This window comes from Mirounga angustirostris, unplaced genomic scaffold (assembly GCF_029215605.1).
Source record: "Mirounga angustirostris isolate CCGP_5_RB_7025 unplaced genomic scaffold, mMirAng1.0.hap1 SCAF_12, whole genome shotgun sequence".
Taxonomy (NCBI): domain Eukaryota; kingdom Metazoa; phylum Chordata; class Mammalia; order Carnivora; family Phocidae; genus Mirounga; species Mirounga angustirostris.
The window spans coordinates 7,532,756-7,548,185 of record NW_026991720.1 but is presented as its reverse complement, the minus strand read 5'-3'; the positions used below and the strand labels follow the sequence as shown (position 1 = coordinate 7,548,185).

The 15,430-nt window shown below is 42.6% G+C and overlaps 1 long non-coding RNA gene across 1 annotated transcript in view; it reads right to left on the bottom strand.

Annotated features, from left to right (window-relative positions):
- The window catches only part of LOC123835204 (uncharacterized), a 42,403-nt gene extending 29,804 nt beyond the window's left edge, over positions 1-12,599 (bottom strand). The window contains exons 1-2 of the long non-coding RNA XR_006788679.1: positions 12,444-12,599; positions 6,571-6,693 (exon numbers count right to left, since the gene is read on the bottom strand). This is a non-coding gene — a long non-coding RNA (uncharacterized LOC123835204). The remainder of the gene's footprint in view (positions 1-6,570; positions 6,694-12,443) is intronic.
- Positions 12,600-15,430: the final 2,831 nt, after the last annotated feature.

Below are 15,430 nucleotides of genomic sequence, written 5' to 3'. Positions count from 1 at the left end.
AGCTTTTCAAACTGCAAACTACCTCTCTCATTTACTTGGTAGCTCTTCAACTACAAAGTAGGTCAAACAAGAACAGTGTGTTTAGTGACTTATAAATGAATATAGTGTTTCTTGGGTCCTGGCGTTCCACGGCATAATTACATACTCTCGAGCCTGCTGCTGCATGCCCAGAGAGCAGCATGGAGGACCATGAGAGCTGACATTCAGGGCAGGGCTATGCAGACCGGCCGAGCAAGCGTCATCCAGCCCAGACTGAGCAACAGATGAAGGGAGGGATGGGAGAAGAGACAGACCCAGCACCAGCAACATGGCATCCCCATGCTTGGGAGTGTACCAGTTCTGGCTACAGACCACCCATGGATGAAACTGTCCCCAAAAGGAGAGTGGCTTGTGCAGTGGAGAACCTCATCGGTCCCAAGACAGGGAAGGAGATATAATCCATATGCATGTCCCTTCCCAAGACAGGGAAGGAGATATAATCCATATGCATGTAGAAACTCCCTCAATGGATACACAGGGAGCTGTTAACCCCTGGGAGCCAGAAATTATTCTGAGGAGAAAGGCTAGGGGTCAGAGCGGGAGAGAGCCTTCTTTTTCCTGTGCCCCTTTTTGTTCTATATGAATTCTTATGCATGTGTATTACTTCTTCAATGAAAAAGGAAAATGAATAAGCATTCGAAAATTTAAAAATTGAGTAAATAGCTAGAATTGCCAGGAGACCCAACAATTCCACTGCAAGGTGCATACTCAAAAGACTGAAATCAAGGGCCCAAATACTTGTGCACACGTGGTCATAGCAGCACTATCCACAAGAGCCAGCAAGTAAAACAATCCAAATGTCCATCAGTGGGCGAATGATGAACAAAATGAAGTCTAACCACACAATGGAATATTACACAGCCATAAAAAGGAATGAGCCACAAACACACGCTACAACAGAGACAAACCTTGAAAACATGCTATGTGAGAGAAGCCAGTCACAAAAGATCCCATACTATGTGATTCCATTTACCTTTAATATACAGGATAGGTAAATCCGCAGAGACAGAACACAGACCGGTGACTGCCAAGGGTGGGTAGGAGAAAGGAAAAAGGAGCAACTGCTTAATGGCTCTGGGTTCTCCTTCCAGGAGTGTGGAAAGTGTTTTGGAACTAGATGGAGGTGGTGGGGGCACAGTAAGATGAATGTGCTAAGTACCATTGAATTGTTTGCTTTAAAAAAAAAAAAGTTGATTTTATGTCACAAGACTATCACTGCAGCAAAACATAAATTACTTTTTTTTTTAAGTAAATAAAAGTGGGGGGAAGAAGGAGGTAGCAGGAAGGTCACAGGTCACCCTGGCAACAGCAGTCTGAATGTGAATGGCTACAGAGTCAGAGCCCAAAACCTAGCTCTGGGTGCAGTGGCCCTGCGTACATCTAAAAGTAGTTTGTCGAAAATAGAGAGTAATGAGATTAAACCAAAATGGGAAAGAATGATCATGACGTTGACCCACAATCCCATCACACTAAGAACTATTTTCATTTTTGTTTCAGCACGGTCTTGACGGCTCATTTCTTGGAAAACACTCAATTAATAAGCCCTCTCCCTGACACTCCTTCTGCTCTTGGAAGGACATCGACTCGTAGGAATAAACTCCTCATTACATTTCTTGGCATTGAACTGGGCACATGTCCAGCTGGAAAAGAGAATCACTCAACTGTGGTTAGAACTGGCCGGGACCTGCCCCCTGAGGTCCTGCTGTCAGCCAGGTGAGGGAGCACCTGTAGAAAAGGACACTGTGGCATGAACTCTGGCCTGCACTGCCCCTTCCTAGGCCTCACCTCGTTACACCCGAGCCTCCAGCTTACACCTCGTCCCCCATGCTGTCCACTTCATCACATGGCTTGTGTTCTCCCCTTTGACTCAGCACCTTTGAACCGACCTGCGGTCACTCTCCACTGACTTGGCCGTGGGGCTCTTTCTCGTAAACATCCTTATGAGAAGCCCGGGTCTGTCCTATACCTGGCCTCTGACCCTAAATAGATTAGATGTCTCATAGGTATCTCCAGTGTCTCTCCAAAACCATTTGGAAGCCATTATACTGAGTATAAAGGAAGGAAACATCTATCCGTTGGAAATGGAGAAGTTGACCACGGCTTTACTCTATGATAATAAAATTGTATCAGTGTGCTTGGGCGGCCATAACAAAGTACCACAGACTGGGTGGCTAAAATGGAAGAAATTCATTTTTTCACAGTTCTGGAGGCTGGAAGTCTGAGATCGAGGTGTTAGATTCTTCTGAGGATGGGACTAGAGCCTTAGGAAAAGGCAACACTTCTTTCATTTTAACTGTGCAGAAATGCAGGGCTGTTTAGAGTTCTCGGTATTCCCTTTGGAACAGGAGGCCAAGTCACCTGTGGCTGCATTCTCTCTTAACGCATGCTTATCGGAGCCCTGAAAACCAACGACTTTTGGTTGAAAAGATCCATGCCCTCTGGGGCCCCCGGGCTTCGGAGGCCTACAAAGTCTACTCCTTCTGTCCAACGGGCTTGAGAGCCTGTGTCCAATTTCCTAGAGCCTCAGGAAGCAGGTACACTGGGCTCCCCAAACCCCTTCCTGAGCTACCTGCCTCCTCCAAACCTACATCCTGCATCCTGACAAGCAGCTCCTAGTCTGTCCTCAGAGCCCAGCGAGAGCTCTTGTTTCTCAGGAATCTGCCATTATTGATTTCCCAGAGTCCTAGATTTCAGCACATCGATCCCACCCCCCCCGCCCCCAGGTATGACAACCTTGCAAGAGCTTTTGTCTAGGACACGTTCTAAGTGTCTGTTGATGGGCCTAAAGGAATTTGGCGTACTATTCTTGAAACTTTTCTGTAGGTTTGACATTTTTCGGGATAAAAATGCAATAAATGAGTAATCCAAGAATCAGCCCAAACCCTTTTCTAAACTGAATCAGCTTGGGGCACTGTGCCCCTGATGAAGACCCCTGGCACCTATCAAGGAGAAAGATTAAAAAACTAATAAAAAAAAAAAGGAGAAAGAGACATTCCTTGGATCTATCACTGGCACTCAGGGCTGAACCAAAGTCGCTCGGCCCCAGAACCTCCCTGCGTGGAAACAGACACTGCCGGAAAGGGAAGGATATCTCATGGATGTGGGGGGTCAGCAGCTGCCCCACCAGCTGCCCCCTCCACCCAAACACTATGACTACTTGCTGTGTCCCGTGAAATCCCCACTACCCCCAGTGCCATATGTTGGCTTCTACTCCTGCAGAACACGTCAGGTTCTTCCAGGAGCTTCCTGGTTGGAGTAACTAAGCGTTGATTTAGCTTTCCCTCTGGAGCTGCCCCATCTCCTTGTCTGCATCCACAGCACGGTTGTGCAGGCTGTGGTCCGGTCTGCTAGCTGCTCACTCAACTTACAGCTGACGTCTCACCTGGCCTCAGGTGAACTTGCCCTGGGGCTCCTGGAGAGCTCCTGGCTCCCGACTGCTCTCTGTCTTTGACCTACTGCCCTCCTTGGTTAACCTGCAGTTTTCCATCTGCCTGATTTCACTCCCTCGAGCCACGTGTATATTCCTGATATTACTTAGACCACTGGCCATGACACTAGGTATTTCTTTGGGTCTGGTATACTTCAAGCACCTCCTGGATTGTGTGCATCCAGACTCTCTCCAGTTACTTCAGACTTGGCATTAACCCATTATCCAGCTCTGGATAGCTCACTGAAAGCATCATTATGCTTGTAACGTGCACTGGGCTTTTGAACAAACTCAGCATTCGCAAATGCAGTTCTGAATCACTCTCCTTGGCCTTCACCTTGCACCTGGTCCCGCTTACACCTTTCGCAGCTGCTTCACTTGGCTGATACTGCTCCCATTTTTGTCCTCACCCCAATGATTAGACTTAATGCTTTCCACTATTTCTCTAGTAGTGATCTCCAAGCTTCGCCCCTGTGATTCCAGTTCCCAGCTTGGCTGAACACCCACTATGGATTTAACTCACTTCTAGAACTTTGTTTGGCAGCATTTTTGTGATGCTCACTCCAGCAAACAAAAACAATCTAACCTAAAACTATTAGTTAAACAATAAAAATGCCAACTACATTTTTTAAAAAATTAAAATATGGGGCACCTGGGGGGTTCAGTCAGTTAAGCGTCTGCCTTCAGCTCAGGTCATGATCCCAGGGTCCCGGGATCGAGTCCCTGCATCAGGCTCCCTGCTTCTCCCTCTGCCTGAAGCTCCCCTGCTTGTGCTCTCTCTCTCTCTCTGTATCAAATAAATAAATAAATCTTGAAAAAAAAGGATTCAAGTTTAAGAAAATAATAATAAAAGTAAATAAAAATTAAAACAAATCCCGACCCTAAAAAGATCAAAGATTTAAAAGTGGAAAGAAAAACAAAGATAAGAGGAAAAAAGGAAGAAAAGAAGGAAGGAAGGAGGGAGGGAAAGTAGGAAGAAGGACACAAATGGGGAGAGAGAGAACTATAAAAGTAGTAGAAGAAAACTTAGCATTTTTTTATAACTTCAGATTGGGGAAGACCTTTCTAACTGTGACACAAAATCCAGACATCATAAAATAAAATACTTATAAATTATCTTTATAAAACATAAACATTTTAGCATTAAAAAAACAAGCAAAGTCAAAACACAAACAAGAAACTGAGGCAAAACCGCTTTCTGCTAATACTGCAGGCCAAGGCTAAGCTCATGAATATATAAAGAGGTGCTACAAATTAATTTTTAAAAAATCAACAACCCAATGAGAGAATTGACAAAATGTAGGAATAGACCGTTTACAAAAAAAAACAAAACAAAATGCAAATGGCTTTAAGACATATAAAAGATATTCGACCTCAGTCGTTAATATACAAATGCCAGTTAAAACTACACTGAAACATCACTCCTACCAATCAGTTTGGCAAAAAGCAAAGAGTTTAGTAACACACTCTGTTGCCAAGGTCACCAGCAAACAGACCCTCTCATGCATTGTAGGTACAAGTGTAAACTGGTAAAACCTCAATGGAGGGTAATTTGGTGGTCTCTATCAAAATTATAAATGCATGTACATTTTATTCCAGATGTTCTACTTCTAGGAACTTCCGTGTTTTTTAAAAGATTTTATTTTTAAGTAATCTCTACACTTGATGTGGAGTTCGAACTCACAACCCCAAGATCAAGAGTCGTGCGCTCCACTGACTGAGCCAGACAGGTGCCCCTTCTATGAACTTATTTTATGAATATTTTCACCTTAGTATGAAGTGATTAGGAATAAGTTTATTTAGGGCGCCTGGGTGGCTCAGTTGGTTAAGCGACTGCCTTCGGCTCAGGTCATGATCCTGGAGTCACGGGATCGAGTCCCATGTCGGCCTCCTTGCTCAGCAGGGGGTCTGCTTCTCCCTCTGACCCTCCCCCCTCTCGTGTGCTCTCTCTCTCTCTCATTCTCTCTCTCTCAAATAAATAAATAAAATCTTTAAAAAAAAAAAAGGAATAAGTTTATTTATCCCAATATTGTTTGTCTAGAATATTCAGAATAGATCCAATATTTAATAAAAATGAAAACAACTTGATAAAAAAATTTTAAAGACTTTTAAACTTTATTGTGGTAGGAGCATTTAACAAGAGCTACCCTCTTAACAAATTTTGGAGTGTATAATATATTACTGCTTACTATAGGAAGACTCTATCTTTAAAATAATAAGTGAAATAAATTCACAGACTCAAGAAAAACGTTTAGAGTCACACCTTAATATTTTGTCATTTTGGCCCTGCCTCTGGGTCCTCAGATTTTCAAAATGCATTCCTTGCCAAAGCCTGTGGACTTGGTTATCTGCATTGGAAAGTCTGCATCTCCAAAAGCTGTGTCCCTTGATGAGCAAGCTCACTCCTGTGGTAACACCGATCTCTTTGGTTTTTACTACTCCTGTGGAGCTGTTGATTTACTGACAGATGGTGTAGCAATGAAAAAACAGCCTCACGGGAGAGGAAAAAAAAAAATCAATGAAAAGGACGACCGAAACACTCTCTCCAAACAGATTCCTTTCGATTCTAATAAACAAGATTGAGAAATTTTAAATAAAAACCATACAAAATGAAATATTTACAGCAGGTGCGCTACATACGAGGGCTTATGGAAAATATCACAACCAGCCATGGCTAGAACGAAAAACCTTTTAAAGGCTTTTTGTAAAAGCCAGTCATCTCAATCTTCCCAGCGATAGAGAAAAAAGGCAACACTTTTTTTAACAGCCTTCATCTTCCGAAATCTTTTTTTTTTTTTCCAGGATGCAATTAATCTGAAAGCTTGATCTAAATGTAAATTGAGTGGATTGGTGTAGAGAGGGAAATCGATACACCTCAGATTAAAGATAACTAAAAGAATCAGAGTGACCTATATATTCAGAACATTTTAATAATGATTATGTGTCTCTTTTGCTCAGGGCTAGAGAAAGAAGTGGCTGGAAGTTAGCAAAATAACCACTGGGACACAGTAAAACTGCCTGTCTGAAACCTGTTCCTTTTTCGTGGTCCCTTGGGCCAGGCTCCTTGCCAGCGCTGGGGCCATCAGCATCTAAATGCCACCAACCTGCCCAGCCCGTCACGTGCTGATCACATGCACTCCGGAGGGCCAGCCGCCTTCTCCTGGTCTGGATCCCATGACATGAGGGTGACCAGCGGATCTGGTGTGACGGTTCCTATAATTTTTCACCTGGAGACAGAAAACAAAAACAAAAACAAAACCCAGACATTTGAAAAGAGCCACTTTAAGAAGTTGTAAACAAGCTCGAGGAGGCTTTCCTGTCTCATTAGCAGATTTCATGCTGCAAAATGCATCTTCTGGAGGCTTCCTTTTTAAGAACCAAACTGGGCTAAACACCATGTGAATAAGAAGCTACAAATTAGCTTTGACGGTTTAAAAATGGCCATTTTCCAATTGTCCAAAGCCAGAGTTGCTGTAATTTCTGAACACATTCTTCTGCAGTGTTTGTTAAAATATTATGGGATCATACATGGAAGGAACTTCTACAGTTAACAGAATAAAAGTTCCGCGGGACCAGTTCAACAGGCTAGGTCTAAAATTTTTTCCAAACCGTAAAGTTTTCCCTCCTTTGTGCAGGAAGTTAGAAAAGAAACTAAAACCAAAGCAGTTTTACTTTAATGACTGACACGCAACCGGGGTTTGGGGCTTTTTTGGTTTTTTTTTTCCTTCTGGAATATTCCATTCCATATTGGCAAAACACATATTTCAATACAAAAGCAGAAACAGAAGAAAGGTATTGTGAAAACAACGCCTATGCTCAGTTCACATGAGCCTTTCTAAAACACTGTGTGCCTGTTTGTTCCCTCCCATAATGCAAGCTTCACTTCGGGGAAGCCACACTCAGCCCCATAGAAGGGCAGGGTTCCTTCCAGTTGTTGGTGTCGGGCAGGAGAAACAAGGCCAAAGGCAGGTTGAGCTGAGGTCGGGTGCTTGGAGATGCCAAAGAGTAGAAAAGCAGAATTGGGGATGGGTGGAGGTCAGAGCATGAGTCAATAGCCAGAGACACCAAGTTCAAACTAGGACAAGCTAAGATCAGCATCTTGGGGGCAAAGCTAAGAACAAATCAGGCAGGGACAGATGAACAGGCAAGCTAAAAGACACTAAGAAACATATGAAATAGGGTATGGCTAGATCATTCTGTTTAGTGTCTGGTCGGACTTCTTCCTCCTCAACCCAGCTTCTACTGGTCTTAAAGGAGCCATGCTCTGAAAAGAGCAGAGGAGAAACCAAAAGCAAAGAACGTAAGGTGGAGACTTCATTAGGCACCAATGTATACACAACCACAACCCCCAAAGGAAGAGCTACCAGAAATACACAAGCTAAAGATTGGCATCACTGTTGTTAGAACAATAAATTATATGTAACGAAGCAGTAACACCCTTGAAATAAAAAGGCTGGGGTAATATTCATCCCATGAGTCATTCATTAAAATATTGGTTGAGTAACTAACAGCTGGACCCTGTGCTGAAAGCTGGTGATAAAAGGTTAAACAAAATATAGTCTGTGCTCCCACAGAAAGCACTGAGAAAAACAAGTAAATAAGCAATTTCAATACAGTTGGTGAATACATTGCAAGGGGAAGTGTGGAGAAGATAAGATAGAAGGATAATGGATGGTTTCCACAGCTGGGGATCGGAGCAGTGATGCGAGAGAACCAGCAGGAGGGGAAGCTCTCTCCTTACTGGAGCATTGTGTGTCATTCCTCTCCAGAGCCATGGAGAATTTGGAGAGGACTCAAAAGAAGACGAATGAATGGAAGCCCAAAAGACGTGACCCAGCTGCCAAAAGTGAAGGTAGTAGCGTGGTGGGATCTTGAGTACTGTCAAAAGTATAATTCTCGGGCACCTGGGTGGCTCAGTTGGTTAAGCGACTGCCTTCAGCTCAGGTCATGATCCTGGAGTCCCGGGATCGAGTCCCGCATCAGGCTACCTGCTCAGCAGGGAGTCTGCTTCTCCCTCTCCCGCTCCCCCCTCTTGTGCTCTTTCTCTCTCTCTCTCTCTCTCTCAAATAAATAAATAAAATCTTTAAAAAAAAAAAGTATAATTCTCAGGATGCTAAAAGACAGAGACAGGAAGCATATGTCAAAGTTTCATTTAGCTCATTCATGAGGGAGTCAACAGAATACCAAGGCAGACACAAGAAATGGATGTATATATAGTCTATTAAAGAAAAGAAGACTAATTGGGGCACCTGGGTGGCTCAGTCAGTTAAGTGTCTGACTCTTGATTTTGGCTTAGGTCATGACCTCAAGACCCGAGTCAGCTCTGAGCTAGACATGGAGACTGCTTAAGAGTCTCTCTCTCTCTCTCCCCACCCCCCGCTGCTCCCCCACCTCTCTCTCTTTCCCTCTCTAAAAAAAAAAAAAAAACTAGAATAAAAGTATTGAATTAAATATAAAATTCATTAATATCCCACAAGGCAATAAACTATCATCTTCATGGTTACTTTCAATAACGAGGAGAAATCACTTGCATTGCTCTTGGACAAAAATTATTTTTATCTTAGTCATTTCTTACATATTAACTTCTAACTTTTGTTGTAAAATGTCTGGGCCCTATTCATTAGTAAATAGTCAGTTAAATAAAGTTACATTTGCTGAGAGTCAAATGATCCTAAGACAGGCTTGCTAAGTGATGCCCTAGCACAACAATTAAAACCACACCACCATGTTTTGGATAACTTTTTAAATAATTGTAAATTATTTAGTTAATTTAAATTCATTTAAATGATGAATTTGAACAATAATTTAAATATTTTAATTATTTAAATAATTGCAATTTACCAAATCTGAAGACATCCCACAAAGACAGTTGTGACCATCCATCCGCAGTCTCAACAAATGCTAAAACTTAAAAGTTATAGAAAAAAACTTTTTTCTACTTGATCCTAAAACCTAAAGATGATAACCGTCTACATTGCAAGCATTGTTTTTACATTGGTTTTCTCACTTAATCACCTTGCCCATCCCATGTAATAAGTTTTACTGTATTTAATTTCTGTAGTGGAGGAAAGAAAGGAGCCACAAATTAAATAACTCGCCCCAAGTATAAATTAGTAAAGCTGTTCGGGAGGGCAATTGCACAGTATCAATCCAAATTTAAAATATACATATCCTTTGACCCAGTTAATTCTCCTTTAGAATCTATCCTAAAGAAATGTTTGCTGCTTGGTACAGCAATGTTTACATTAGCAAGGGAAAAGGGAGGGAGGGAGGACAGGGAAGAGAGGGAAAAAGAGAAGAAAGACAACTCTGAGTCATCAAAAGGGAAGTAGTTAATTAAATAAATTAGGATATATCCATATTGTGGAATATTAAGCAATCTTAAAAATGAATGAGGTCGAGCCACACTGACCTTCAAGATACATTGTTCAGCAAAAGGAGCAATTTGCAAAATAATGCATTTATGTAAAATAGAACGTGTTTATAAAAGGCTGTAAAGGACACACCTCACTTGTCAATGGTGATTTCCTGGGCAAGGGGAGTAGGCTCAGGGAAGTGAAGGAAGATGAAGGTGGTAAAAGGAGAATTTTCTATTTCTCTCTATACTTATCCATTCCTGGAACCACTTACAATGGAAATTGATTACTTACACAATTTTTTTTTTTTTTAACAAAAAATGGTACTGGTTAAGGAAGGATTACCCAACTGAGAAAAGGAATTTAAGTTACAACTCAAACTCAGGTCTGGCTGACCTAAAAGCTGTAGGCTTTGCAAATCATTATTCACCTCATCGATCACCCATGCCTGCTTTTACACAGGGATCTTACTGAGAGTTGGTCTACCACATCTGTCGATGAGAAAATTCCTTTAGAGTTAAGGGAGGGGACCCGCTTTGCTTCTCCCAAGACACTGGCATGGTTTGTTTTCTTCCAGAACAATGAGAATTCTGTACCAGAACATAACTGCTTTTCATCTTAATTACCAAGAAACTCGGAGTCAAATCCAGAACCTAACTCCCACATTCTGGCCTCAAGGTAGACACTCAATTTCAGGCACAAACTGGAAGTTAGTTAAATTGGGGTCCAAGTCCACATCAAAATATGGCTATTGAGGGTACCTGGGTGGCTCAGCTGGTTAAGCGTCTGCCTTCAGCTCAGGTCATGATCCCAGGGTCCCATGTTGGTCTCCCTGATCAGTGGGGAGTCTACTTCTCCCTCTCCCCTGCTTGTGGTATCTCATGCTCCCTGTCTCTCTAAATAAATAAAGAAAATTTTTAAATATATATATATATTTGGCTGAGTCAGACCCAGCACGTGGAGCTAGATCTCTTTCAATCACCTCAGCAAAAAGTCAGGATTCATTCTAACAGACAGATGATCAAACTCAGGTGTGCCTAAGCATCACCTGGTGTTACTCATTAAAAATATAGATTCCTGAGCCTCATCCCCACAAAAAGATTTGGACATGAATGTTCATAATAACCAAAAAAAATTTAAAACAACCTAAATGTCCATCAACAGATGAAGAGATAAACTGATAGATTCGTGGAAAGTTGCCTCTGGGGGGCGCCTGGGTGGCTCAGTCGGTTAAGCATCTGCCTTTGGCTCGGGTCATTATCACAGGGTCCTGGGATGGAGCCCCGTGTTGGGTTCCCTGCTCAGTGGGGAGTCCGCTTCCCCCTCTCCCTCTGCCCCTCCCCCCAGCTTGCACTCCCTCTGCTCTCTCAAATAAATAAATAAAATATTTTTTAAAAAAGAAAGCAAAGAAAAGAACCTTGCCTCTGATATCCGTAGGAAGTAGGTAGGGAGGGAGGTCTGTTGCTATACATACGTACTATATGTCTGACACTCAGATTACCCACCGGGACATCTCTTAGTATTCTACGCTGAGTTTTATTTTATTTTATTTTTTTAAGATTTTATTTATTTATTTGAGAGAGAGAATGAGATAGAGAGAGAGCGTGGGGGGGGGTCAGAGGGAGAAGCAGACTCCCTGCTGAGCAGGGAGCCCGAGGCGGGACTTGATCCAGGGACTCCAGGATCATGACCTGAGCCGAAGGCAGTCGCTTAACCAACTGAGCCACCCAGGTGCCCTCTACGCTGAGTTTTAAAGGTAAAGGGACAAGTACAGTAGACACAGCCCGAGAAGAGCAAGGTAACCAGAGGCTTCCACACCTCAGGGATGAGGGTCAGAATCACTTAACTGGACAAGCCACTAGATCAGCAGGAGTACTAGCCCAGGGACAGAGAAATCTAGAATGGGTTTTAGGGGAGAGGGGTTCGGAACATCAGTTATAACCTCAGGGGCTGTACTTCATCCTACTAACTCTTTCCTTATAAGTTCCCAGGAAATAAGACCGACCAGAATTCTAGAGGAGCTGTTCCCAGATAGGACAAACTTGCCGTAGGATGTGAGGCGAGCAGAGCAGCTCAAGGGGTGGACTGTAATGGATACTGTGGCCCTCACTCAGGTTCCCTCTTCAGAGCCAATGCGTCTATCCTCCAGTGCTGGAAAGGCCAACTGCTGAAGGCTTAGAACTATGCCCTGCACAGGCGGCCGTCTCTTCCCAAGGGGTAGCCCATGCCAAAAACGCGACTGGCTTGTAGCTCTCAGTCTTAAAAACGGAAAGTTTCTCTCTCTCTCTTTTAAATAAATTAAAAGGGCTCTTGTTCAAATAGATTTCTGGATAGACATTCTCAGGCTTCAGCGAGGAAATGGGGCTAACTAAATATAGGGGGAAGTGGTTGCCTGCAGGCAAGCTTAAGTTGAAAGCCCATGCTGGGCAGATGTTTCCAGCTTTTTAAGATTCTCTCAATCCACGTTTGCAGCTGCGTACGCTCCGCCCCAGTCCACCAGCCTTGCTGGTTGGTATTCTCAGAACAAGGCGCTCTGTCCTCTTCCCCTCCCTCCTTTCCTACCCAAATCCCGGTTCTGAGGGTCTTGATCCTGACCTCATTTATTCGATCATCCTCCTCACCTCAAACCTTATGACTTCTTCAGTTTGCAAAATGAGAATTTCTGCTTGCTTGGTCCATCTTCTGAAGTCTTTCTTCTTGGGGGTTAACTGTTTAGTGGCTCCTAAATATATCTGGAGCGTGGAGTCCTCCCTCTCTTCCTGGAGGAGGGTTTTAGATGACGGAGATAAGGGGCACAGCAGAGCCTTCAGCTGTGCTGGGAGTCCTTTCAAAGCCATGTGTGGTCCACTCCCCACCCCCAGGTCTTAAAGTCACAGTGCTCATAACCTCTGCATCCAACAAGAGGACTGACAGCCTCGGGACTGTCCAAATGCCTTTTTGGTTTTGGGCCAGCGACTCTTGAGATTCAATCTACTGGCATAACATAGGAAACTGAAGAGCCCAGACCTCAGAGAGATAATTATTTAAAAGCTAGAGCCCATATGCCATCTTTAGTAGATGCTATGATTCCCTTATCTTTGAGTTGAGTCACTTAATTAGCTGGAATTCAGTGAGCTTAATTGGTGGATTAGACACAAAAATAATCACTAATGTGATTGCTTAGAGCTTGAATTGAAAGCCTTGCTCTGCTCCTTTTGAACTATAATTAATTTGTGTTTGTTGTGAAATAGGAGTTTGTTTTGAGTACATCAAAATATATTAGAGACCTGAAGATGTATACCGCAGTTGCAGGGATGTATGCCAGGGGACGCTCTGGCCCAACGCTTGCGTCTTACTTTTAAATCTTCCAGTTTGGAGCAAAGCGGGTTTTGCATGAGATTAGTCTGGTTTGTTTTTGTTTTTTTAACATAAAATATCATCACGTAGGGCATTATCTTTTCTTTGCACACATCCCATTTTGTTCTTTTTTAATCTCCTCTTCATTTCCCCCTCATTCTACACCACTTTTTAAAACATTTCTCTCCCTCTTTTTTTAGTAGCTTCTCTCTTCATACAACTTGTCTCTCTCTAAGCCCAGTACTGAGGACTGAAATGGCATAAATGCTAAGTATTGTCAGGGAGGGAAAACCCAAGAGCACACATGCTGGAAATGGTATGAGTCAACACACCCAGGGACCACATTTTCTGAGCCAAAAATTGGGATATGGGTTCTGATAAGTATGGGGGTGCCTTTGAGAGCAGGCAGATAATATTTTTGGAATTGAACCTATTCAGTAAAGTTCAGATCACATAGTTATGGATCCTGTAGAGAGGGGACCTCAATCGCACAGCCTCATGTGCTCAAGGGAAAGCCCCCTCCAGGCTGACATGGTGCCTTCTCACTTCTTGGACCTAAATCTCCTAACATTCATGTCCCAACCCTGGATTATACAATAAAAATTAGTGCATCATATCCCCAAAGCCTTTATGAAATTGCACATATTTATCTGGGCAAGAAAGAACCCCTTTTGATCTCCATGTTGGTTCACTGGCATAAAGTGGCATACGATGCTGTCTTGAAAGATACAATGAGCACCTCTGGAGCACAGAATTAATACATATTAATGGGAGAACCGAAAAGATAGGGGGTATCCAGCAGCAGAGAAAAAGGTGAAACCGAATGGGGTACCTAACCCCAAAACCAGGAGTGAGTAAAGAAATCTAGCTATAGGACAGGACTGACTTGGTCCCAGAAAACATGTTGTTGTTTTCCTGGGCCAAGAAGCAGGAAAGATGTTTACTTGTTTTTCTATTTTCCCTCTCCATCTCTACCCCAACATCCTCACCTTCTGCCCCTCGTTTTCTCTTGGCTCTCTGCCAGATTTGTGTCTTGGAAAAAGTAGTCACAGATTCACAGAACAATAGAACGGGCAAAGGGACTTCCAGCCATCTCTTCCAATCCCCTGAATAAACAATGGATGAGCCTGGTGCCCAGAGAGGAACAGTGACTTGCCCTGCTAAGAAGTAGCAGTTGCACATCTTGAATGTAGCCCAAGAATCGGGGTTTTTTCGTCAACACCATGCTGCCCTTCTCTGGAAGAATTTTTCGGGAAGTGAGAAAACAGTAATAAAACATTATACCCTATCAGGACAGACAAGAGGAGAGAGAACGGGCAGCTTATAGAAAACAAAGGGATGTGGAAGAAGGTAATCAGTAGAGTAAGAAGAAGAAAATAGAAAAAATAAGAGGGATGGAGGGGGTAGAGGCATGGAATGTTCTGAGCTACAGTGACATCACCATCTAGTGCTAAACTAAACCATTTAAAATCATGCTGTGGACTCTATTCCTAGGTATTTAACCAGGAGAAATGAAAACATATCCACAAAAAAAAAAATTTGTACAAGAATGTCCCTAGCAGCTTTACATATAATATTCAAAAATTAGAAACAGGCCAGGTGCCCATTAACGGGAGGATGAATAAACAAAATATGATCTATCCAGACAATGGAATGTTGGTCAGAAATACTACTGATATTCACATGAACATCGGTGGCTCTCACAGACATTATGCTGAGTGAAGGAAGCCAGACAGAAGAGCATATACTCTTTGATTCCCTTTTACGAAGCTCTAGAACAGATGAAACTGATCAGTAGTGGAAACAGAACAGTGATTGCTTGGGAAGGGGCGGATGACAGTGGCAGGGATTAACTGGGAAGAGGCACGAGGGGAACTTTCTAGTATAATAGTAATGCTCTATGTCTTGTTAAGGATTTGGGTACAAATTGGCATTTGGCATTTCATTCGGTGCAAACTTTATCTCCAGAGGGAAAAAAAAAAAACTAAGAAATACTAAACCCTAAATAAGAATATGGCAATTTACTTTGACATGTATCCAAAAAAATAAGATGAATTGATGAATGGAGAGACAGAAGATATATGTGAAAGCAAATATAGTAAAATATTAATTGGACAGGGTGGTGGGTATATGGGTGTTCACAATAAAGTTCTTCCAACTTTTCTGCATATTTAAATTTTTTCATTAAAGTATTTTGAAGAAAACTCACTAAAGGATACAGTACATAGAAGAAGAAGGAGAAGGAGGAGGAGGAGAAAGAGGAGGAGAAGAA